This window comes from Pipistrellus hanaki (assembly GCF_964339955.1).
Source record: "Pipistrellus hanaki genome assembly, chromosome: 1".
Lineage (NCBI taxonomy): Eukaryota > Metazoa > Chordata > Mammalia > Chiroptera > Vespertilionidae > Pipistrellus > Pipistrellus hanaki.
In genome coordinates this window covers 90,904,624-90,927,672 of record NC_140503.1, presented here as the reverse complement: position 1 = coordinate 90,927,672, position 23,049 = coordinate 90,904,624, and the positions used below count along the sequence as shown (strand labels likewise).

The window sequence follows — 23,049 nt, the reverse complement described above, 5'->3', positions numbered from 1 at the left end:
AAATATTTTACTACATGTGCCTCTTTACCAATGAAAATACAAATTCAACGAATGCGAGTGTCAACTTGGGGAAAAAGAGAGGTGATGAAGAGGCAGACTGCACTTAGGCCCAGTGTTGTAGCCCAGTGGGGAGCTATAAGATACTAAGGGTAAATGCCACAACACTGAAAAAACGTCAAGAGGCTGGAGGAAGGTGGTGTGTGAATGGAAAAGCAATGGGCATATGAACATAACTCACCACCTTAGGAGATGGTGAAAGCTAGGAGAGAGGAACGAGGTAAAGTTGATTCTAGGAACCTTGTCACCCCCACCCCCAGCCTCCAGTGAGAACTTGAGCATGCCTAAAATGCAAGGGAAAAAACACAAAGTAAAGTGAGGATTAAAAATGCAAGAGGAAAGTTTAATTGAGGTTAATTCTTAGATGAGGCAGAAAGAGACACAAAGGAGAATACATGCTGGAGGTTTAAGAGTTCTCAAAGAAAACCAGATAACACACTAGTTATATGCTCAGGATTCTGGTCAACTATTTAGAAAAAGCCTTACCTCGAGAACGTGCAGTTAAAAGTTTAGCATTGATTCTTCTTTCGCAGTTAGTAAGTTGTTCTTTATTTTCAAGCAAGAACTCTTTCTGAAAGCTAAAAATATCTCCATTAATAAAATGTTGCAAGTTAATTTAAATCAAGATATATGACATAAAGTTAAAAAAAAGGTAGAACATAAAAATTAAGCTACTTTTATATATATTTCAATGTGTATATATAGATTATAAGCAAAAAGTTTTATTTTGGGGAATTGGTAACTTTTTCGTTTACTTACAGTTACATTAATATTATCTTTTTGTACAACTAAATAATTTCATTCACATAGGCAGGCAGCACGGCATACGGTGGTGAGAACATCATTCAGCCTGACCACTTCATCTAGAGCGGCCACTACCGTAGCTGTTTCAGCTTGGATCATTCACTTGACCTTTCTGCGCTACACTTTGTTCCTCAGAAAATCTGCAATCTAGGTGATGCACATGCTTTCCTGTTTTGAAATTGCATTAGAGAAACAAATGCCTTCCAATAACAAAGCAAGCAAAGCATGGTGAATAGGTCTAAAAACCTCATGAAAATGTGTCGGAAGAAAAAAGAGGAAATGAAATGGGAGAAGATTAAAGGGATGGAGTGCTTACTACCTCCTTTCCTTCTGTGCTAAGAAGACCCCACATATTACCTTAGGCCCCATCACAAGATTCTATGAGGTGGGAACGAAATGCTGGTGTGATAAATGTTTAACAACTGCCTCCTTCCTCTTGGGTGCCTGTCCCCCTCCCCTCAAAAGCACTTGCTTTATTAGCTGGTAGTGTAAATTAGCCCACTACAGCCGATTTCCAGGCTCTCCATAGAACTCACAGAGCTAAAAATTGGAAGACACACACTGGCTCTGATAGGGACTGGAGCTGGTTCCAGCATGCCACCAGAACAATTATCATCCTTGGCTTATAGACTAGGACACTGGTAAATGACTTGCCCAAGAACACATATTTGGCAAGAAAAGTACATGAGATAAAACTCTAGCTCCAGCTCTTACACTATGCACAGTTGCAGCCCCAAGACAGTTTATGGACAACTCCATGGTCTTCCATTGGAACATGTCAGGAGTTGGGCAAGATGGAGTTACTGTCTCGCAGGAAGGAAACAAACCAAGGAAAACAAAAATAAATATTCCCCAATGACATAATCATCTCCAGAGAGGTGAACAATTGGTCTAAAAATACATTCAATGCAAAGCTATTCTTCCCCATGTACTGTCCTCCACTTGTGTTCTGTTCTACAGGGTACACAGTCCAAGAACAGTCTGAGAGAGTGCTGTGCATACTGGGTAAGTAGGACACAGGGATAATTTGTATGATATGGAAATTAAATGTCAAGGAACCTGCACACCATCCCATCTTCCTAGAACCAAGTTCATCTGAAGCCTCAGTTACTGCTTAAGAATGTGGTATGGCTTATATTCATAAACTAGAGGCCTGGTGCACAAAATCCATGCACAAAGGGGTTTTTCCCTCAGCCTAGCCTGCACCCTCTCCAATCTGGGACCCCTTGAGGGCAGTTGGACATCCCTCTCACAATCCAGGACTGCTGGTTCCCAACTGCTAACCTGTCTGCCTTCCTGATTGCCCCTAACCACTTCTGCCTGCCAGCCTGATAACTCCCTAATCATTCTGCTGCCAGCCTGACTGATGCCTAACTGCTCCTCTGCCAGCCTGTTTGCCCCTAACTGCCCTCTCCTGGCAGGCCTGGTCACCCCTAACTGCCCTCCCCTGCAGGCCTGGTCCCCTCCAACTGTTGTCCCCTGCAGGCCTGGTCTCTCCCCTCCTGCCCCCAACTGCTTTCCTCTGCAGGCCTGGGTCCAGCCCAACTGCCCTTCCCTGCAGGCCTGGTCACCCCCAACTTCCCTCCTCTGCCAACCTAGTCATTCCTAACTGCCCTCCCCTGTGGGCTTGATTGCCCCCAACTGTCCTCCCCTGCTGGCCTGATCGCCCACAACTGCCCTTCCTTTGTAGGCCTGGTCCCTCTCAACTGGCCTCTCCTGCTGGCCATCTTGTTATGGCCATCTTGTGTCCACATGGGGGCAGGATCTTTGACCACATGGGGGCAGCCATCTTGTGTGTTGGAGTGATGGTCAATCTGCATATTATTTTTTTATTAGATAGGATAGAGGCCTAGTGCATGGGTGAGGGTCAACTGGTTTGCCCTGAAGGGTGTGTCGGATCAGGGTGGGGGTTCCCTTGGGGTATGGGGTGGCCTGGGTGAGGGGCCTGTGGTGGTTTGCAGGTTGGCCACACCCTCTGGTGACCCAAGCAGAGGCCCTGGTATCTGGGATTTATTTATCTTCTACAATTGAAACTTTGTAGCCTGGAGTGGAACTAAGCTTCTTGCTTGCTCTGTAGCTGCAGCCATTTCTGTTTGGATTTGTTTACCTTCTATAATTGAAACTTTGTAGCATTGAGTGGAGGCCTAGGCCAACAAGGGCAGGCAGAAAGCTAGGCTTCCTCCCTTGCCAGGGAAACCCAAGGCTCCCTACTGCTCTCTGTGGCCACAGCCATCTTGATTGGGTTTATTTGCATATTTGCTCCTGATTGGCTGGTGGGCGTGGTTTTGTGGTCATGGCTTGTGGGTGTGGCAGAGGTATGATGAATTTGCATATTACTCTTTTATTAGATAGGACAAGAGTGACATATATTTATATTATTTAATAATAATACTTGAAAGTAACCAGTGTTTATAAATCACAATCCAAATGGCTTAAAAAAGATCCCAGGAAACCTGCTTAGATCAGAAATTTAGGATTAGCACTAATTTCCAAACAGTGGATTGCAATGCAATAACAACTCCTTTCAGTGTTTCATTTACATATATGATTTAGTATAAACCTAACAAATTAAATAAATGCAGAAATGTGTCCTACTTAAGGAAGGACATGCTATTTTAATCAATTAACTTATTATTTAATAAAGTTCTGTACTTTGGGAAACTAAAGCCTCAGGGAAAATTCTATATTAAAACAAAATTATGCAATGAGTGAAATATTCAGCTTGGGGTACAAATATTCTCATATTTTTAAAAATAAACATCTCTATGTTTCTATTTCCCTCCTTTTTTCCTGCTCATCAGAAAGCTCAATAAAGCCACTAATGAAGACTAAAAATCACCTCCAAGTTAAACATTTTGCTGAACTTTTACAGAGTTCACAAATCATCACCTGTCAGCCCTTGGTGCCATATGCACTTATTCTCTTGAAACAAGCTACAAATTGTGTCAGCACCAATCAAAAGTACAGCCTTTCAAAAACCAATGTAAAATCAAAGCACTATCAGGAAGATCTCTCATGCCTCTTTAATATGGTTTACTGTACTAGTAAATGCTGCCTCGACCTGAATTTCCACTTCTCCAGCCTCTCCTTCTATCCTGGCTGAGTCCTCTCCTGGTTTGGGCCTCCGAGTAAGGTCATTTCCTCAAGAAAGAACCCCTGATCCAGTGCCTGTCCCAGCCAGCACTGAATGTACATTATGTACCTGTTATTCCCTCAAATTGTATCCTATTTCCCTATTTGTAGAATATATTACAAGTGTCTTATTTTTATTAAGTGTCTTAATAAAAATAAGACACTTGTAATTTCACACGATTGCTAACTCAAGCACTGAGCCCCTGACGCTGGGCCAGCTTTAGAATAAATGAAATAATGAATGACTACAATAAAATATTTTCAGTGTATGCTAAACTCACTCTGAAGTATCTTATGTATACACTTTATACACTGTTGATAGTGACACAGAGTTTTAAATATTGAAAAGGGCATTAGAAGGGCAAATATTTAATAATATCAATTATAAGCTTCCTTCCTTTCTTTCTTTCCTTTTTTCGTCTTTAGAATATGTGATTGGGAAAACATCTCTCCTTATCACCGTTGCTTACCTTGCATATATGAATGATAACATCAGTATTCTTTGCATAGGTTTATAAACTTATTCTATTTTTAAGTCTCCATCTTGAGGGTAAACTTATTACTGGAATCCTTGTGATTATCTTTACACGTTGTTCTTGCCTTTATTACCTCTCTCTTATTCCCACTAAATGACCGGCAACTTCTGAGAAAGCAGATGAACAGATCGGGAGAATAAGAACTGGCTAGAAAGTATGGCTCAGACTCATGTCACAAAAGCTATGACCAAGGGAAGACCCCTCAAGTCTATGAAACGAGGTTTTGAAAAAAGTCATGTCTCTTCCCTGGACTTTCTGTACCCAAGGGCATAGTCAGCAGTGAAAATGCAGGCAAGATACACTAAAGATGGTCCACACTAAGTTCTGGAACATCTGTGAATGAGTCATCCTTCTTATTATGTAATGGCTGATGAAACATGATTATCCAAAAGAGCCTTAACATTATCCTTCCTCTCACTTTTCTGAGCAGCGATGACTCTTAGGGCCCATTCTGGACTCACACGATTGCTAACTCAAGCACTGAGCCCCTGATGCTGGGCCATGGTCCTCCTCATCACTCATCCCCTCCAGGAGAAGGGGGTCTCTCCCTGAACAACTTCTGCAGCCTTGGTGGGTTGCCAAGCTCAACCAAATGGTCCCATATTTCAGTATGAAACCATTTCTCCACATATAATTAAAATAACTAAATTAAGAGGCACCATTTATATTTATCTACTTTCATCTCCTCTGAATCACTGCTCATCCTTTATGACTATTTTTTATTAGTCTGCCCCCTTCTCTCTGTTTCCATAATCTAAGAAGAGACTTCCCCCATCTTCCATGGTCATTTATTTAATGTGTCCCATTAACCTACTTAAATGTCCAGCAATATCAACAAGGGGAAATTTTATTAAAGCAGAAATTTTATTTCTGATTTTCCTATCCTTAAATACTCTGCTGTTATTACTGTCCATCTTTTACAAAATGTGAAATCTACTTTTACACTGACTATTCAGCACCCATACTGGTAAAGGCTTCCCCCACAAACTATTCATTCTCCTACTGAAGTTTAAATTATAAGATATGGGAATTCAAAACCCATTGCCTGATATTTTCACCTCTGATGATTGGTTGACTTGACTTCTCTGAAGAAGGCAGGTTCTTGTGTCTCCAGCCCATTTTATACTTAGTACCATGGCAAAGAGACCATGATTTTCATAGGTACATATGAAATAATACCCACCTTGTCAGAACAGTTATGTCCCTCTGAGCTTCCCTCCATGGAAGTGTCTGACCTTCATATTTTCTGCTTTTCCTATCCTTGAATAAGCAATATCTTCCTGTCTCCTTTCCCATTTACGTATTCCTTTTTCTTAGTCACTATTAAAGCTAAACCAACCTGATAGGGTCATCTTTGGAATGAAGCTGCTATAGTCTGAATGTTTAGATTCCCTCAAATTCATATGTTGAAATCCTAACGCCCCCAAAGATGATGATGTTAGGAGGTGGGGGTCTTTAGAAGATGATTAGGCCATGAGGGTGGAGCCCTCATGAAGATTAGTGTTTGACTATTCTGCCAAGTGAGGACATAAGAAATTGGCAATCTGCACCCCAAAGACAGTCCTCACCCCACCATTCTGGCACCCTGATCTCAGATTTCCAGTCGCCTAAACTGTAGGAGTAAATATCTGTTATTTATAAGCCACCCAGAGTATATAACAAAACACCCAGAGTATGGTGTTTTGTTATAGTAGCCCAAATGAACTAAAATATCAGCCTTAGATCCTGTTAAAATATGGCAGAGATGAGAAATATGGGAAATTGTGTCAGAAAAGCAAGATTTCATGAGTCAAATAAAACAACTTTCCTGATGACCCTGATTCATTACTGCTCTAGTTCACCTGGGTACTAAAATCAATGCAGAGCCAGGCTTAGCCCGATGAGACAGAAATCAGACAACTGTTTATTCCAATGCTATTGAAATGCAAACCTTTTAAGTAAAGAAATAATGTCATACATAAACATTAGGCATAAGAACATGTGATTGGGAGTTAAGGGTAAATGGATTTGGGTTCTTCTAGCAAAAGGAAGTATATGCTGAGATCCATACTTTTGTGTAAGGGATAAATAACATTGTGCCTCTACATGAAAATCTCAAAATATACTAGGAACAGTAATCTAAGAAGACCTGAGAAATAGCTATCTTGTTTGGCAAAAACTTTATCTTTTGTATTAACTTATATCTGTGATGATGCATCACAGAGTTATAGCACACTGGGTAAATCATATTAGCACCCATAATACCCTGCAGCCAAGGAAACTGAAGTGCAAAAAAGTTAAAGATCAACACCATGTCATGTGGACAAATGGATGGATGAGCGGGGGTTGGGGGGGAGGGTTAAGGAGGGAAAGATAAAAAAGGGAGAAAAGGAGGAGGAACAAAGCTTAACCTTTTTAAAAAAAAATATCAAAATCTCCCTTACTTGATGGACAGATTGCAAAAGGACAACCCATGCTTAAAGGTAGATATAAGAGAAAAAAGATAACAGCTCTTTGCAAGTTTGCAATTACAGAAACATCAACATCCTGTTCTGCAAATAGTTTCTACAAACAGCATTAAATACATAAAAATAATCTTTGCTTGCCGGATGTACTATTAAGTTAGGGTACTTCATATATTTTAACAAACCAAACTCTGGAGAGAAAACATATTGACAGACATTTAAAATGGTAAATTAGGAATTTAGGAGATAATGTTAAAAGCTATTACAAATCTTCAAAACAAGATTTCTTGGACAAAGACCACTTTACCTTGGAACTTTCCTTTGATGTGGGAATCCAATAAAGCTTACGTTTTTCTTGTTGAAATCTAAGGGTAAATAAATAATGTAACATTGAGTTAGCTGTACAGTAAGTTAAAAAAAATTAGAAAGTTCTTTAAACTTCTCTTGAACATATAATTTAAGAAAAATGAAACCATCAACAAGACAAGACTAATGAATTAAAAAAGTGACACCTTCTAAGAATCAAATTCAACAATACACATTTAACATAGCAAGGTTTCTAGTTTTCCTAGTGAAAGAAAGTAAAAAAAAAAATCTGGGTAAAAAAAAAATCTGACATAGTTCAATGGCTTCATTTAAATTCATATAGCTACAAGAATAACTCAAAGCAATTAAATATTGAATGATATAGTTAAAAATTTTGACCCAGGTAACCAGAAATGTTGAAAATCATTACTGTCTGATGTATTTGAGATGATCTTAAAGAATGCATGAGGTGGGGGCAAAGAGCAGGGGGATGCTTTAGTCATGTTCTTATTGCCTTCTATAAAACTTAAAAAATAACAACACATCAAATAAACCACTAATTTATTTTTTAAGACAAAATAGATGTGATGTAAAGCCAGCTGGGAACAATCCCATGCAGCAAAAACAAACATCGAGTGAACCAGTTAATCAAAACCAGTTGCAGACAAATTTATAACCAACCTAATGGCAAATAATCTGTTTTACAGCTTTTGGCATACAACCATTTGTCCACCAAGACAACCACAAGTGGCCACTTACAGGAACCTTTCCTATGGAAGTGCCTTTTACTGGTTAATATTTGGGGTCAGAAGCCTAAGGAAAAGGATGTACAAAATACACCACATGCTGACATATCATTATCCATCACAAAACATCCAGAATCCTTGAATCTGGAAAGTCTGACCAACTAGAGAAATATAATAAAATAAAAAGAACACTGCCAACTGAACATGTAGGGTTTTCTCAGAGTTATACAAATACCTAGTTATATATTTTTTAAAAAGAGAACTCAGTTCAAAAGCTATCAAATATTATAGAAGAAAATTCCTGAATTTGAGGCTTGAACTCTTCCAATTCACTTCCTAGTAATGCATTTGTGCTAGAAAATACTTTCACATACAATGGCTGGATTTCAAATGTAACATTCAAAATAATCTCAGCATTTCATCGTTGCTCAATCAGTGAACTGAGTCAGTGACACCACTTCCATGGTTAAATTAAGAGCATATATTTTCCTCTGTGCTAGAAAGGAAGCCACTAAAAGACAACATTTTGTTCCAAAATATTTCACATGAAGATTTAATAAAAAGATATTCACCACTGCCTACTGGAAATAATTTAATATATAGCATTTGGTTTAGAAAAGTATTTTAGCTGAAGTTCAGAACTTGATCCAAAGTTTGGGCATTCCATTTGAATTGGCATTTTTTTTTTTTCCTACATAAGGCTTTAGCAGTTTAGTAATATCTTTAAGTTATAACAGAAAAAAAAAATCACATTTTTCAGCGACCCCAAAATAAGCTAACTTAAACTCAATTAGATATTTAAAGTGTCCTTTGAGAAAACTATAACACTGGATGCAGAAGGATACAAGGTAAAATGGAGGACACGAGGCATTCATTATGCTATAGAATATATACAGAAGTGCATTTTCAGTTTCTCTTGCCTTACCTTGTTTCTCAGAGAACTTGAAAGATCCTAAATAGCTGGAAAACCCTGGGCTTCTGATCATGGTTACACACAGAAAGTGCAGTAACAGAGACTGCACTACAGCTAATTCACAACCAGTCACAGCCTCTAGCCACTCTTTCTAAGCCACACTGGGATGAGACTTCACAGTGTAGGACAGAGCAAGCAGACACTCGTGTCCTTGAGAGTATGATAAAGGCAAAGCAAGAGGCTGCAGGCTGGAATAGCTCAAACCTTGTAATCAGATTGCAAGCAGAAATTAGGCCTGCGGATGCTGGAGCAGACTGTCTCCTGTGATGGGCACTGGTGATGTTCCTGCTTAAGTCTCCCACCAAAGCACAGCACGTGCAGCAGCTAAGTAGGTAATGCTGCACCCTAGCCATCATCAGGGGAGTCAAAATGACTCCCCCTTCTCCTAAATATAAGCAAACAAGAAAAAAACAAAACAAACAAACAAAAACAAAAAATACACATACAGAGCCTCTCAATGTTCTGGAAGGAAGGGAGGCTGTCTAACTATTCTCAGGCTACTCTGAGTCTAGAGTCTTCTTTGCCAGGTTAATGAAAAATTTTGCCTAACAGGAAACCAAAACTCTACAGTTAAGATTTATGAACAACATATGAGTGAAATTGTGAGAAAAGGAAAAGCATATATTACTAGAGGTTCAAAAATTTTAATTTGAGACAGAAGCTCTTAAATTAAGCATTATCTATTTGACTGCCCCCTTTTTATTTTATTATCACTTCTTAAAAAGACTTACTTTTCTTAGAGCAGGTTTAGGTATACGACAAAATTGAGGGAACGGTACAGAGATACATTTTGAGTTAATTTTTGTGCAAGATGTAAGGCCTGTTCTAGCTTCATTTCTCTGCATATGAATGTCCAGTTGTTCCAGCAACATTTGTTGAAGAGACTATCTTTGCTTCATTATATAACTTGTGGGTTTATGCGCTGGGAAGTAACAAGTCCTGTATGGACTTAAATGTCTCTCCAATCTGGGGTCAGTAGTTTGCCCTGTGTCCTCCCTTCCCTATGGATTCAGGAAGAGTCGTTGATTTTTCAATCTGTTCAACTTTTTACTTGTTGCTAGGATGGAGCCGTGACTTCCAAGCTCCTTCCACACAGAACCAGTAAACATGGAGCTCCCCTGTTTGTTTTTAATTGCAACCTGCAGCTGGTGGGCCCAAGCAGTGATAATGTAATTCTAAGAAAAATATGCAATAATTAGACACTGACTCTTTTACTGCTAAAAGGGACATTAAAAAGAAAGTGGGAAAATCATCTCATTAACAAGATGAGGAAACGCAGGATTAGAGAAGTAACTTGCCCATGGATAGTCACTTGTTTGTGATGCAGCCACAGGATCTTGGGGATGTGAGATCAAGAACATGATTTGCCCTCAGGCACCCCCACCAGGAGGCAGGGACCCTGAGTATGCCTGCCCTTGTATCTTTAGTACTGAATACTATTGTAGTTGGTACACAGCAGGCCTGCAGTGAATGTTTGCTGAATGACTATAGAAACTAGTGGAATAATCTTCTCTAAAAGCTAGGATCATACTATAGTGATTTGCATTGATTTTATAACCTGCTGTCAAACCATACTAATTGAACTGATTTCTAAACTACAAACAACCCAAATTAATTATGGCACATCAACAGAGGGTTCATCAGTGCTGGCCATGTGCATTTCCTCTATACTGCTGATTACTCAACTCTTGCAAAGTGGGAAGAAATATAGCAAATAAGGCAGTTACAAAGAACAAAACAAAACAAACAAAAACAAAAACAAAACAAAAAAACTCAGTAAGAAAGAACTTACGTCCTATGGATAACTGTAGTGGAAACTTGACTGAGAGGTCATGGCTAACTAGGAACAAACAGAAAAAGGGAGGAGTTGGAAGCAGAAGAGGGAAGAGAGGAAATAGTGGCAGCAAAGACTCTGGAAATGAATAATTTAGGTGGGATTAAATAATAGTGTAAATAATTATATAAATAAAAAAACATTTACTGCTTTAAAAGAGAGAGGGATGATGGGGAAATGAGAGAGAGAAAGAGACAGACAGACAGAGAGAGAGAGAGAGAGAGAGAGACAGAGAGAGAGAGAGAGAGAGAGAGAGAGAGAGAGAGAGAGAGAAAGAGAGAGAGAGAGATAACTGTTTATGTTTTCCCCTTTCTCTTCCAAAGTTTCCGCAATAAGCATGAATTACTTCCATAGCACTTACCAAAACAATTAAGTACAAATAAAGATGAAAGATATAGTTTCTCTTGAAATTCCAAAGCTTAGACTTGAGAGAAAAATCTGGGTGAAAATCATGGTCATGAATGCAAATTTTCCGGTGGACCTGCCTATTTCTCCCACATGCATTTCCTGGCTATAAATTGTATTGATTCAGACAATCACCAACATCCTAATAACACACAACACAGTGCTCCTCAAAGCCTACCCCAGTGGGCCATGGTCACATGGGAGAGCCTGCCAACCACCTTGAATCCACTGTTGAGCTCCTTGATACTTTTTCTTCTCTTCCAGTGCTTCTCTACTGCCAATCAAACCTTTCACTGTCTCCTAGTTAAGAATTATTAAAACTCAAGGAGCAATACCTGAGATACATTTCTGAGGCATTTCTAGCACAGTGCCTCGCTCAGAACAAGGGGCTATAAATCCTGGATGAATGAGATAATAAATGAATCAAGTAAGCAGACAAGCAATGCAATCACCTTGATTCTTCCTCATTCTTAGAAACCACCTCATCCACAGACAATCTCTTTAGTTTAGTTTGCTTTTTTAAATTACAGTTTACTGTACATTAAAAAGCCTATTCTATTTCTTCAGTAGTTGTCATAAAGGAAAAGTATTACCATTCCTTCCTTAACTTGAAGCTCCCACTAGTGTTTTGCCTTTCCTAAATTGTGAAGCAATAATGTGGAACATAAATATTTGTATGTGAGGAGAAATTAGGAGAAGATGTTAGATTTGCCAGGACATGATGGAATGGGAAAAATAGGAAAGATGATCCTATAGTCCAACTGGGAACAATGTTGAAGTGAGTCCAGGTAAGAAGGATCATCTCCTAAATTGCCAAGGTCAGAAACTAAGGGGTTAGATGACCCAGGATCAAGATGTTACACCCTCAGGGACCAAGCAGCGCAGTGCACAGCTGTGGCTCAGGATTATGTGGAGGTGACAACTCGCCTTTTTCCAGTGCACCTGCTGTGATGATGTAAAGAACAGGGTAAGACCCTCACCAGGAGAGGGCACGATGCCAAGTGCTCTAGGCATTAAACTCATTCAGTTCTCACAAAGCCTGCACGAGACCCTATCACTATCCCCACGCACAGGTGAGAGACTGAGCTACGGTATGATCTAGGAGAAACACTGAAGTCTAGGGGGACCACTGAAAAACTGTTTCCAAGAGGAAAAAACCACCTTCTCCTGATGAGCCAAAATAAAATCAAAGATGTAAGCAAGCATGTGAGGATGCTATTAAATGAGAAAAAGGATGCATAAGCACTCTGAAAGGTGGATCATGTTATCTAATCCACACTTGGATATACAGTACCTGATAAAGAGAGACACAGTGAATGGGCAGACAGCATACCCTCACCTTGCAACCTTCAATGAGCTCCCTGAATAGCACTGAAGCTCTCCAGGCCCTAGGAAAAAGGGCTGACATGGAAGTGGTCAATACTGGGCAGGGATATATTATAAAATAGTTGTGTTTGTGTGTGTATATTACTGAGAGTTATTGGTTCATTTTTAAACTTAAGAAGAGCCACAGGACAATTTTGATGAAATCTACTATAAGCTACTAAAGATGATAGATGGCTGGGCTGAAATTCCAAAGTGAAGGATATATTTCTAAGTCTAGTATAGAACTATTCTGTAAGCTAGAAGCAGCTGTAAATGGTATTCTCATTTTCTTTGGTGAATTTTGTGTAGACACTTAATCTGGGGCAGAATTGCCTAACATGAGGTAATCCCACCTGTGGGGAGCTCACTGAGTCCTTTTCATTTTTCTATTATATTTTATATTCATTATTCAGACATTCTAGATTCCTGACTTTAGTGCAATTCTCCCCTGTCTGCACTGTGAAATGCTTTGTGAATTCTGGTTAGTGGTAAGCTTTAGGACAAATCTGCAAATAATATTTTGTGCTGCATCACTAAGGTAAGGTAATTTAAAACAGGCCACATATGTAGAGATGAAAAGGCAAAAGTACTTCCAATGAGAAATTTTACAACTTACAGATATGTGTTTATTAGATGTGCTGAAGAAGCCATGCCAATCATACTATATTTAACAGGCTTTTTAAAGAAAAGGCATATTGCAATATCCTAAAAGACTTATTATTATCTTATATAATAAAAGCCTAATATGTTAAGTGTCTGGTTGTCTGTTCAACCATAGTGTAATATGCTAATAATATGCTAAGGCTGCTCAACCGCTTGCTATGATGTGCACTGACCACCAGGGGTCAAACAGTTGACCGATGGACTAGTTGCTATGATGTGCATTGACCACCAGGGGGCAGACGCTCCAAACAGTAGGTTAGTTTACTGCTGGGGTCCAGCCAATTGAGACTGAGAGAGATGGGCGGACACACCCTGGAGCCCTCCCACAGTCTCTCCCCAGCTAGTCAACCTCCAGCATCCCTCCCTGGCCCCAATCATGCACCAGTGGGGTCCCTTTGCCTGGCCTGAACCCTCTTGCAATCCAGGACCCCTTGGGGGATGTCAGAGAGCAGGTTTTAGACCGAATGCAGAACAACTGTTCACTATGACATGCACTGACCACCAAGGGGCAGACACTCAACATAGGAGCTGCCCCCCGGTGGTCAGTGAACTCCCACAGGGAGAGCACCACTCAGCCAGAAGCCAGGCTCATGGCTGGTGAGCACAGAGGCGGTAGCAGGAGCCTCTCCCACCTCTGCAGCAGCACTAATGATGTCCGACTGCTATCTCAGGCTGGCAGGGAGCAGGCCTAAACCGGCAGTCAGACATCCCCAAGGACTCCCGGATTGCAAGAGGGCACAGTCCAGGCTGATGGACCTTCCCCTGACTCCTGAGTGCACAAATTTTGCACTGGGCCTCTAGTCTTTACAGTAAATGTTCAAACAAGCAACGTTAAAATTTGTAGTGAAAATTATCTCTAATCATTTTAAAATCTGGGTGATTTTTAATCTATAGCTAATGATTCTTAGGGAAAATAATTCAGTAGTTTAGGGGAATAGAGGCAGGTCAAATGCTTCTCTGAGTAAGAAAATAAAGACATACATTAGTTCTGTGTATAAAATGTACACTAAAATATGCATACAACATATTATTTAGTCTTAAAAAGGAATAAATTCTGACACAAACTATGCCATCACACATCGGGTCCTTAAACAATGATTTGACAAATCAACATACACATGTGTTTGCTGCCTAGAATCTGAAGCTGAATCCTAGACCATCATTAGGCACAGAATGCTGTGTCTTTACAGCTGCAGAGACTCAAGGCCCCTCTCACAGAGGGGATCCCAGTTGGCAGGAAGGGGGCCAACACAATTACAATTATCCAAGGAGGTCTGAGAAGGCTCCTGCCAACTCCAATCATTTGATACTCACTATTTGATGGTTTTCACATGAACTGAAAGCTAGGAAATACTGAATCATCAGATATGAGGATTTTTATGAGTCTGAAAATCCAGATGGTAGACAAGTAAGTATAAAAAATGATGACTGCTGATACCTAATAGCTGTTCTGGAGTTTACTTGGATGATTTGAAGGAAAAAGCCTTGAATAATATTATTTGTGGGTTCTCTTTAAAGGGGCATCATAATAAAAACAACAATGGCAACCTCAACAGTGGTAACTACAGAAACACAAAGAAAGTTCAGCAACTTGCCATTTCCAATGTCTCTAATGTTTCCACGAGGTTATGTTAACTGGTACCTTAGAACTTACTAGTCTCAGAACAGGTTCTCAATGCATTTGCTGACTAATCAGTGAGATCTGATGTGCTCATGTCAGCTTTTAGAATGAGCAATAACCACCAAGAAAGCAGATTGTGTGCCACAGAGTGGCTGGCATGAGGAAGTTATGACAAAGAAGTCAAAGACAGTCTGTACTGCTTGTTGAAATAACTAAAGATATGTTTGTACATATGAGTAAATTTTAACATCTGATATAAGGTCAATGATATCAAACTTTGTGTCCCACAGTCACATGAGATGCATGTTAAAAATGAAGGTCTCCCTACACAGGTATTAGGAAATGCTCCACAGTTCAAAACCATTAATGCAAGCCATTTGTGGTATTATCTTAATGATGGATAAAAATTGAATCAGGTGGAGAAGTTTGGTAAAGGAAGGCTTCTTGGAAAAGGTGAGTAGAGAGCCAAACTGTGAATGGAGAGGACAGGGTTGGACATGCCAGGAGGAAGAGGTGACATAAGTGTGAGAAATGGAGTAAGAACGATGTGAGCTTAAATGGAGGCATATTCAGAAGGAATTGCAAGGGAACCGGATAGGTCATTCAGAGGTGGGAAGGAGGCAATGGAGAGCCTTCAAAAAGAGGAGATTTATCTGCCTTGAAGAAACATGGAAGCTGTTACAGAAGTGCAAGTAGAAAAAGGAATTCCAGATTCTCTTCCCAGCCTGACACCACGCTGGAATACACAGTGCTGCATGATCCTGAGATGGGGAGAGAATACTTCCTTAGGAACATGGATGTCCTAGCCCAGTCATTTCCTAATAGGCGGCCTGCATGCCTCTCACCATTTCAACCTCTGATCTGGGATAGTGGGGATGAAAAGATTATGAAAGTCAATTTCCCCCCCTCCCCCCAAATGATGAAACTCAGTATTGTGATCCCTTGATCTTGTGAACCCTTGGCTGCTGTTACAGTGCTACTTGGACATTGGTCTTCATTATCAGACTAGGGCCAGCCATCATGCCACAGCCATTTGAAGTGGTGAAACAGATACACTGCTAGGACATAAGGTACAGGGGGGAGGGGTTCAGTGTTGGGAGGAGATGTAAATTGGAGGCTGACATTTTTCATTATTGACATAATATTCGTAGTTAGATGCTCACCTATCTACCTGAACCCACTATGCAAGAGACCAATGTCATAGATTTTTGCCCGTACCCTCTCCTGACCCTTACCCTCTCCTACCTCCCGCAGTATATACTCACTCCATCTCCAGATCTCACCCCTGCCTCCCACACAGGATTCACTGAGCAACTACTAGAGCTTAGACACCAGGGTGGTCGTCAGTAGTCTGGGAGAGTTCCTGCCCTCAATAAGTTCACGGTCTGGATGAGGAAATCACCTAATACATTAAGGATGGAGTCTTGTACATATGCCAAAGTCCTTTTGTTTCATCTTGTCATCACTGACCCTTTTGAGATTTCCCTACTTCTTTTTGTGCTATCAAGTACGTATCTATGTCTTCCTCATAGAAGATAAGTTCTTCTTCAGTAAAATGAGAGACAGTTCCCTCGAACTGCAGGCCAAGCAAGAGCACAAGCAGAGCTGAAACACACACTGCAGGATTCTGCAAGAACTTCCTTCCTAGAACAGAGAACATTTTTCTCTTCCTTCCTCTTCTTTCCTTCAAAACACATGTTGCTATGAGCTGAAGCAATTAATCGTGACAATGCATGCAAATGAGTATGTAAACTGGGGTGTCCTAGATAAACGTAAATCATCATATGACTTTTTACATTCACACTGATTTGGAGAGAAATATTTATTATTGCTTCATGTAGCTAATCAGTATTCAAGTAATTAAGAGTCAAACACTACTAATTAAAATAGTACCATCCATTTGAGTCAGTGATTGAGTAATTTTCCTCCCCTGAAAAAGGCAAAAGTTCTTTTAACTTTCCAAAATCTATGAGTATTGCTCAAATCAACTAATCTTTTATCATTAAAGCCATAGATATATTGGGCAGGGGTGGAGAGAGATGAAGGAGGGTATGAAGGAATAAATGGTGAGGGAAGAAGGCTAGATTTGGGGAGATGAACACACAATACTGTGTACAAATGATGTATTAGGGAATTGTGTGCCTGAAACCTATATAGTTTTATTAACCAGTGTCATCCCAATAAATTTAATAAAAAGGGATAAAGCTATAGATATATTTAAAATTTAAACTGGAAAACTCAATTGCCTATCTACTAGAATTCTAACTTGCCCATTCACACCTCTAGGATGTAAAAAATTCAAGCAATAGACTTGGAAATTACAATGTGGTTGACTTTGGTGACTTCAAATGCAAGAACTCAGAGTTTATGTTCCAACAAGAAGCCCCTTCCCAGCTCTGACATCTTTGTGATGCACAAAGAAAATGTGCTCACTAAAAGGACTTCAGAGTCAGGAGAGGCAGTATTAGGGAAGGGTCCATAGAAGAGAAATTCATAGTGACAGATGGAGATAGCTCCAATTTACAAGAATATTACAAGATAAGGGGAAGAAGAAAAGGGGGCACTGCATGAGCTTTGAAACTGATACCATGCAGGGAAAAGGGGGAAATGGCCAATTAGGAAAAAATGCAGGGGACATAAAATAAGAAGGGTCCAATTAGAAAGTGGGATGAACAGACAAAGAGCAGCCAGCGTTTATAAACCCACAAAGAGGCTCACTGGGCTATGTTTTTTCCATTTTAGAGAGCGAGAGGACTTTTTCTATTTTGGGGACCCCACCCCAGGGGGAATTTGTATACACTTGCAATAAACTTCCACACTTATGCTTAAAATCTTTTATCCACGAACTTTATTTTTCAAACTTCGTTAAGACAAGAACCTGAGAGGAGAGTTCCAGCTTGCCATTCAGGGTAGCATCACTATGGAGGTTTCTCTCTGCTCTTTCATGTCCTGGACACACAGCTAATCTTTTCTTCATAACATCTGAAGGGCAGTCACTTTTCCCTTGGCCAGCAAACTGCATTGAGTCCCAGGGCTCTTGTAAAGTCCTAGAGGCACCTAATATCAAGCTAACAAGTTCCTTTTGGTATGGGCCACAGGTTCATGTTATAACAAGTAATCAAAGACATAGCCCATGCCTTGGGGAGCCAAGTACTCAATGGAGATGGCAACAGATTTTTAAAACAGGAAAAGAAAAGGATTTTTTTCAACAGGAGGGCCAAGTGATTTGACCTTTCCCTTAACAACAAGCAGCAGACACAGGTCAATTAAAAGAAAGTAGGAAATAAGGTCAAAATAGACACCTAGCCACCAGCACCTCAAATGTCCTCTCCTGCTGCAAGTCTATGACACAGATGCAAGGCAGAGTTCCAGCGGTGGGAGCCATCCCTGTTCACACAGAAAAGTGAGAGAAGAAGAGGAGAACCTGTAAGTGTGGTGATGGGCAGTTAGGCCTTTCATACCTTCCTTCCTGGTAGGCTGGCCAGTGCCTGCACCATATACATGAATATTCAACCGAAAGGGAAACTGGCACAGGACTAGCTGTGGTTCCTCCTCCATCTGTGGATTTCTCACCTGTAGCTTTGATTCATGAGTCATAACTTCTTACTTTCAAGAATGGGAGCAAATCTGAACAAAAACATCAGTACAGAAACCTTCCCAGTCTCTAACTCTCTCTCAAGTTTTAGAAAAAACTTAGAAGAGATGGATTCAGCCCAAAGCATGAAGATTACCCTTGGATGTTAAACTGTGGCTATTGACCACCATACTCATTAAACCTTATTACTAAAGAGAACAAAAAGGCCAAGGAGATAATGTTACAAATGTAATTTTGGATGAGACATTTATAATGGAGAGGTCATTTAAGAGAACTCATTCAGTCTAACCCTACATTTTATAGAGAGCAACGGAAGTGACTTGTCCATGGAGATACTAGGGCCCCTGGTACCACCTTACAGCCTGGTGATACTTCCTCCCTGGCCTCCACATGACCTTCACACTAGAAAGATTTTACTGTGAAACACAAACAATATTCTAAGAGTCTCCAAAATCTTTTGGATTAAAAGGAAACCATTAACCATTTCCTGATAAAGTCCATACTCCATAGCATAAACCCTGATACAGGACATGACAGAACAAGCTGTACAGTAAGTAAAAGCCCTGGGAAAAGGAGATACACGAATCTCCTTTGGGAAGTCACCTCTGTTTTCCATTCATATCAGAAAGTGTGTCTGCCAAGGAGAGTGCATATTCTTGTCACTACAGTGCACGAGAATTAATTGAGCAGTACTAGGCCATGTCTCCAGGGTTTGGGCTCTTGGGCTCCTTACAAAACACAAGCCCACTTGCTGCCAGGCCTCTGCTGGGCTGTCCCTGGACAACAGCCTTCCCTGCCTGCCTAATAAGGCAACGTGCAAGTTGACTGGCTGGCTTATAGGTCACCCTCCGTTGACTGCACAGACTGGGTTGGCAAGCAAAGCAGGAGCCTACCTTTTGGCAGACAAAGGGTTACCCTTTGGCAAAAACTCTTAAAAGGCTGTACTGTTACTCTATTTACATAATAATAAACTCCACAGCAGAGCCTGCCAGTCTCTAGACACAGGCAGGACTGAAGGAGCTTTACTTCAGCTGTGGCTGCAGGGAGCTGTGTTGCTTACCTGGAACTTCTCTGCTTCCCCAGCTCCAGGGGAGAACTCAGTCAATCTTCAGAGCAACTTATTAGCATGTATTCTGACTCACTGAGAGGCAGAATAGCCAACGACTATCTTCAAAAATAGCCGACTACTATCTCCAAACAGACTGCATGTTCTGAGTCCTTAAAAAGGAGTCACTGGGTCAGGTGCAGAAACAATCCTTAGCATTCCAGAAAATAAGCTTGTGCCAGCAAAAAATAAACTGTATTTTCAAATAAAAAGGCGTGAGGTGTTGGCCAAACCATTCTTAAATACAAACACCCATTATTTTTAATTCTGTTAAGGTCTGGGCTTGGAAACTCTCCCTGACCAGGCTCCTCCGGCTTCTATACATATAAGGAAAGGAAATCAGCTGGGGATTAAGTGCAGCTCAGCCATCACTGCACACATTTCCTTTAGCTCACAGCCATCCATCCTTTTGTCATTCAGAAGGCATCACACCCAAGGGTTCACCAAACTATGATATGTCCCAGCAGAGCTCTGAGCACTACTAGCGCCTCAAGCATCAGCAGACTGCCATGCTGAATGGGGAAGAGGAGGAAGGGCCAGGGAGCACAGAGCAGCAAACCTCTGAGGACAGTATTCACCAAACTACTGATTCCGTGTCACAGGGAAGTCAAATGAATAGACAGAATATGTGGTTATGGAAAACAAAACCTAGTCTGACAACCTCATTTCACTCTTCCCTTCAGGCTAATGTCCAGTGTTAATGTTTTGTGTGTGTTCATAGATAATCCCTTTACAGTTTCTCAGAACCCCTGAATTTATCATATGACAGCCATTCTTTTGCTTCTCAGAGGAACAGAGTTTGGAGTGTCTGAAACCAGAGTTATGAAAACTGGATGGCTAGTCAATGCTAATAATATGTTAGGGATGTAAATATTAGACCAATTTTTAGTTTTCTCTAAACAGGTTTATCTATTCAGTCTCCGTGGGATTCTCTGACAGCGAGGTGTTCAGAAATTCCTGTCTAGATTGATATTTGTGGCAAAAAGAAACAGTGAGAAACCAAAAGTATGCCCCTGTGGCAAAGAGCCTTAGAAAGCAGAGTAGAAAAGTAACATCAACCCCGGTATCTTTCCAACATGCCTTTGCCCTCACAGCCTAACTCTAAAGGAATGAGCTTGAACTTGCCTTTACAATCTCCAAATTAGGCAAACAGGAGAGGAACCGCACGTAATCAACAGGTGTGGCCGGAATCTGGCTGGTATAGAGTTGCTCTGGGCCCCTTGGAAAGCAGAGGAGTTCACAGTCAGATGCCACTTGCAACCACTGAACTGACGGGGCTTTTTGTTTGCCTCCCAGGTAACTAATTTCCCATTATTTAAGGCACTGTGATTCCCTTCTCTTTTTTAACTGCCAGCTTTTGGAGCCCTTTGATCCTTAATTAGCACTTCCACCAGAGATGGCCAGGAATAAGAAAAGGAGGTGAGACAAGTTAGCTGCTGGCTGCCAACTCTTGCCAGCAAGCTGTCAATCCATCATCAGACTCCTTGGAGATGAGAATGCTGCTGCAGAGGGCAGGTGTGACATTGGAGGGTGAGGAGGAGCACCTTGCAATCCCTATGGCCAAACCTCAGGATGTTAGTATCTGCAAACTGATGGTAGTAAAAAAAAAAAAAAAAAAAAAAAAAAAAAAAAAAAAAAAAGATCAAGTAAACAGCAATAACTACTGAACTATAATATTAAATTCATTTTAATTAATGTTATAAAAGAAAATTCCTCTCTTCCAGTCCTTGACTGTCTCGTTAACAATACAGATCTTCCCAGACTTACCCTCCCATTGGCAGTTCTATCTTAAGCTAGGTTGTCCAACAGGTTTCCAGCACAAGAGAACAATTCATAGACTTGATTATATTAAACCTACAACTGACACCCAGTTTGAAGGTATATATTTAACCAGCATCCATTTAGCTGAACTAAAACCACTGCATTTCCTTATTGAAATTAAAGCTGTGTCAATTACATTTAAGAGGATTAGCTCAAGTGCTAACTTTTCTTTTAAAAAGAAGTCATGGAAAACTCGATTTCTTAACTGCACTATTTTGCCCTCTAGTGGCAGAAAGGAACTGATTCGTTTGACAAAGTCAATTTTACAAACACCACTCTTAATAGAAATCCTCAAGTTAAGACATCCTTGTTTATAGCAATTTTAATGTCCCTGATATATATATATGAGCTTAAATGTTAGCAAATTATTTCATTCATCTACTCAACAAATATGTACTGAGTAACCTATAGGCCCTGTTCTGGGCCTGGGAGACCATGGGAATCAGTGAGGATACAGTAAAAAAATTCTGTTCTAGCAGTTAACAACTAAAACAAGGGTATACTATAATGTCCCACATGCCCAGTCACCCTTTATTTTAATGTATGTGAAACATATATTATGTGAGTTAAATATCAAATATTCTGGACATGCTAGTGGTTTCTCTCTTGAACTCGTTGTCTGTTGTCACCTCCCCCCAGGCAGGCTCAGAGCTGTCCAAGCTGGACCCTCAAAAAAGCATCTGTTTAATAAAATAACTGTGGGCTGTGAGTACTCATGGAATCCAAACTGACGAGGCTTTATTATCAGCTAAATAAAAGGGTTTTTGCTGTTTCCAGTGGTTCATAATATTAACTAAAATGTTGATAGTTATAAAAATGTAAAAGGCCTATATATAAACTGATACAATAATATTTCACAATAACATATTCTTGCAAATGTAAACTTTACAGCGATGTGAACATTTTATTCAGAATCTCACATATGATGAAATAATAAATTCCGAAGCCACAAAATGCTATTGTTTTACTCCTCCCATCCCCACCTCTTTAAAACTGGCAGGGTCAGAACTAATGTTCCTAAAAATGTGAGATCTTTCAGAATGTTAGTGTACAGGCAGGTGTACAGGACACACCAAGGCAGCTGACAGACCCTTCAGCCAATTTGGCCCACTGACACAGCTGCGCAAAGCTCTGTGCTGAGAAGGGTCCTCACAGTCAGTTCACAGGAGAGGAAACCCAAGTGCCCCAGGTCTGCCTGGGCACAGGAGGGAGGAAGGGCACCATCTCTGCTGCTTTATAGGAACCCTGCATACTGATGCTTAGGGCATGTTAAGAGGTTTCCTGAAAACAATATAAATGCTTTTAGGTGTGTGTTAATACACATAGTCTATTTTCCAACATGTATATCTTAAAATATGAAAATAAAGCTGAAACCGGTTTGGCTCAGTGGTAGAGCATCGGTCTGCGGACTGAAAGGTCCCAGGTTCGATTCTGGTCAAGGGCATTTTCCTGGGTTGCAGACACATCCCCAGTAGGGGGTGTGCAAGAGGCAGCTGGTCAATGCTTCTCTCTCATCAACGTTTCTAGCTCTCTATCTCTCTCCCTTCCTCTCTGTAAAAAAATCAATAAAATATATATTTTTTTAAAAATGAAAATAAAGTCACTTGAATATTTTACAAGAGGCAAGATAGTCTTTCAGGAG

The 23,049-nt window shown here is 40.4% G+C and overlaps 1 protein-coding gene across 17 annotated transcripts in view; it reads right to left on the bottom strand.

Moving 5' to 3' along the window:
* The window catches only part of SVIL (supervillin), a 263,352-nt gene that overhangs the window by 117,097 nt on the left and 123,206 nt on the right, over positions 1-23,049 (bottom strand). For 15 of the 17 annotated variants that reach the window (XM_084875354.1, XM_084875358.1, XM_084875345.1 and 12 more), the window contains 2 exons: positions 7,281-7,338; positions 545-635 (listed from right to left, as the gene is read on the bottom strand). The gene's annotated coding sequence lies outside the window, so the exon portion shown is untranslated. The remainder of the gene's footprint in view (positions 1-544; positions 636-7,280; positions 7,339-23,049) is intronic. The other 2 variants (XM_084875355.1, XM_084875360.1) reach the window with 1 other exon arrangement.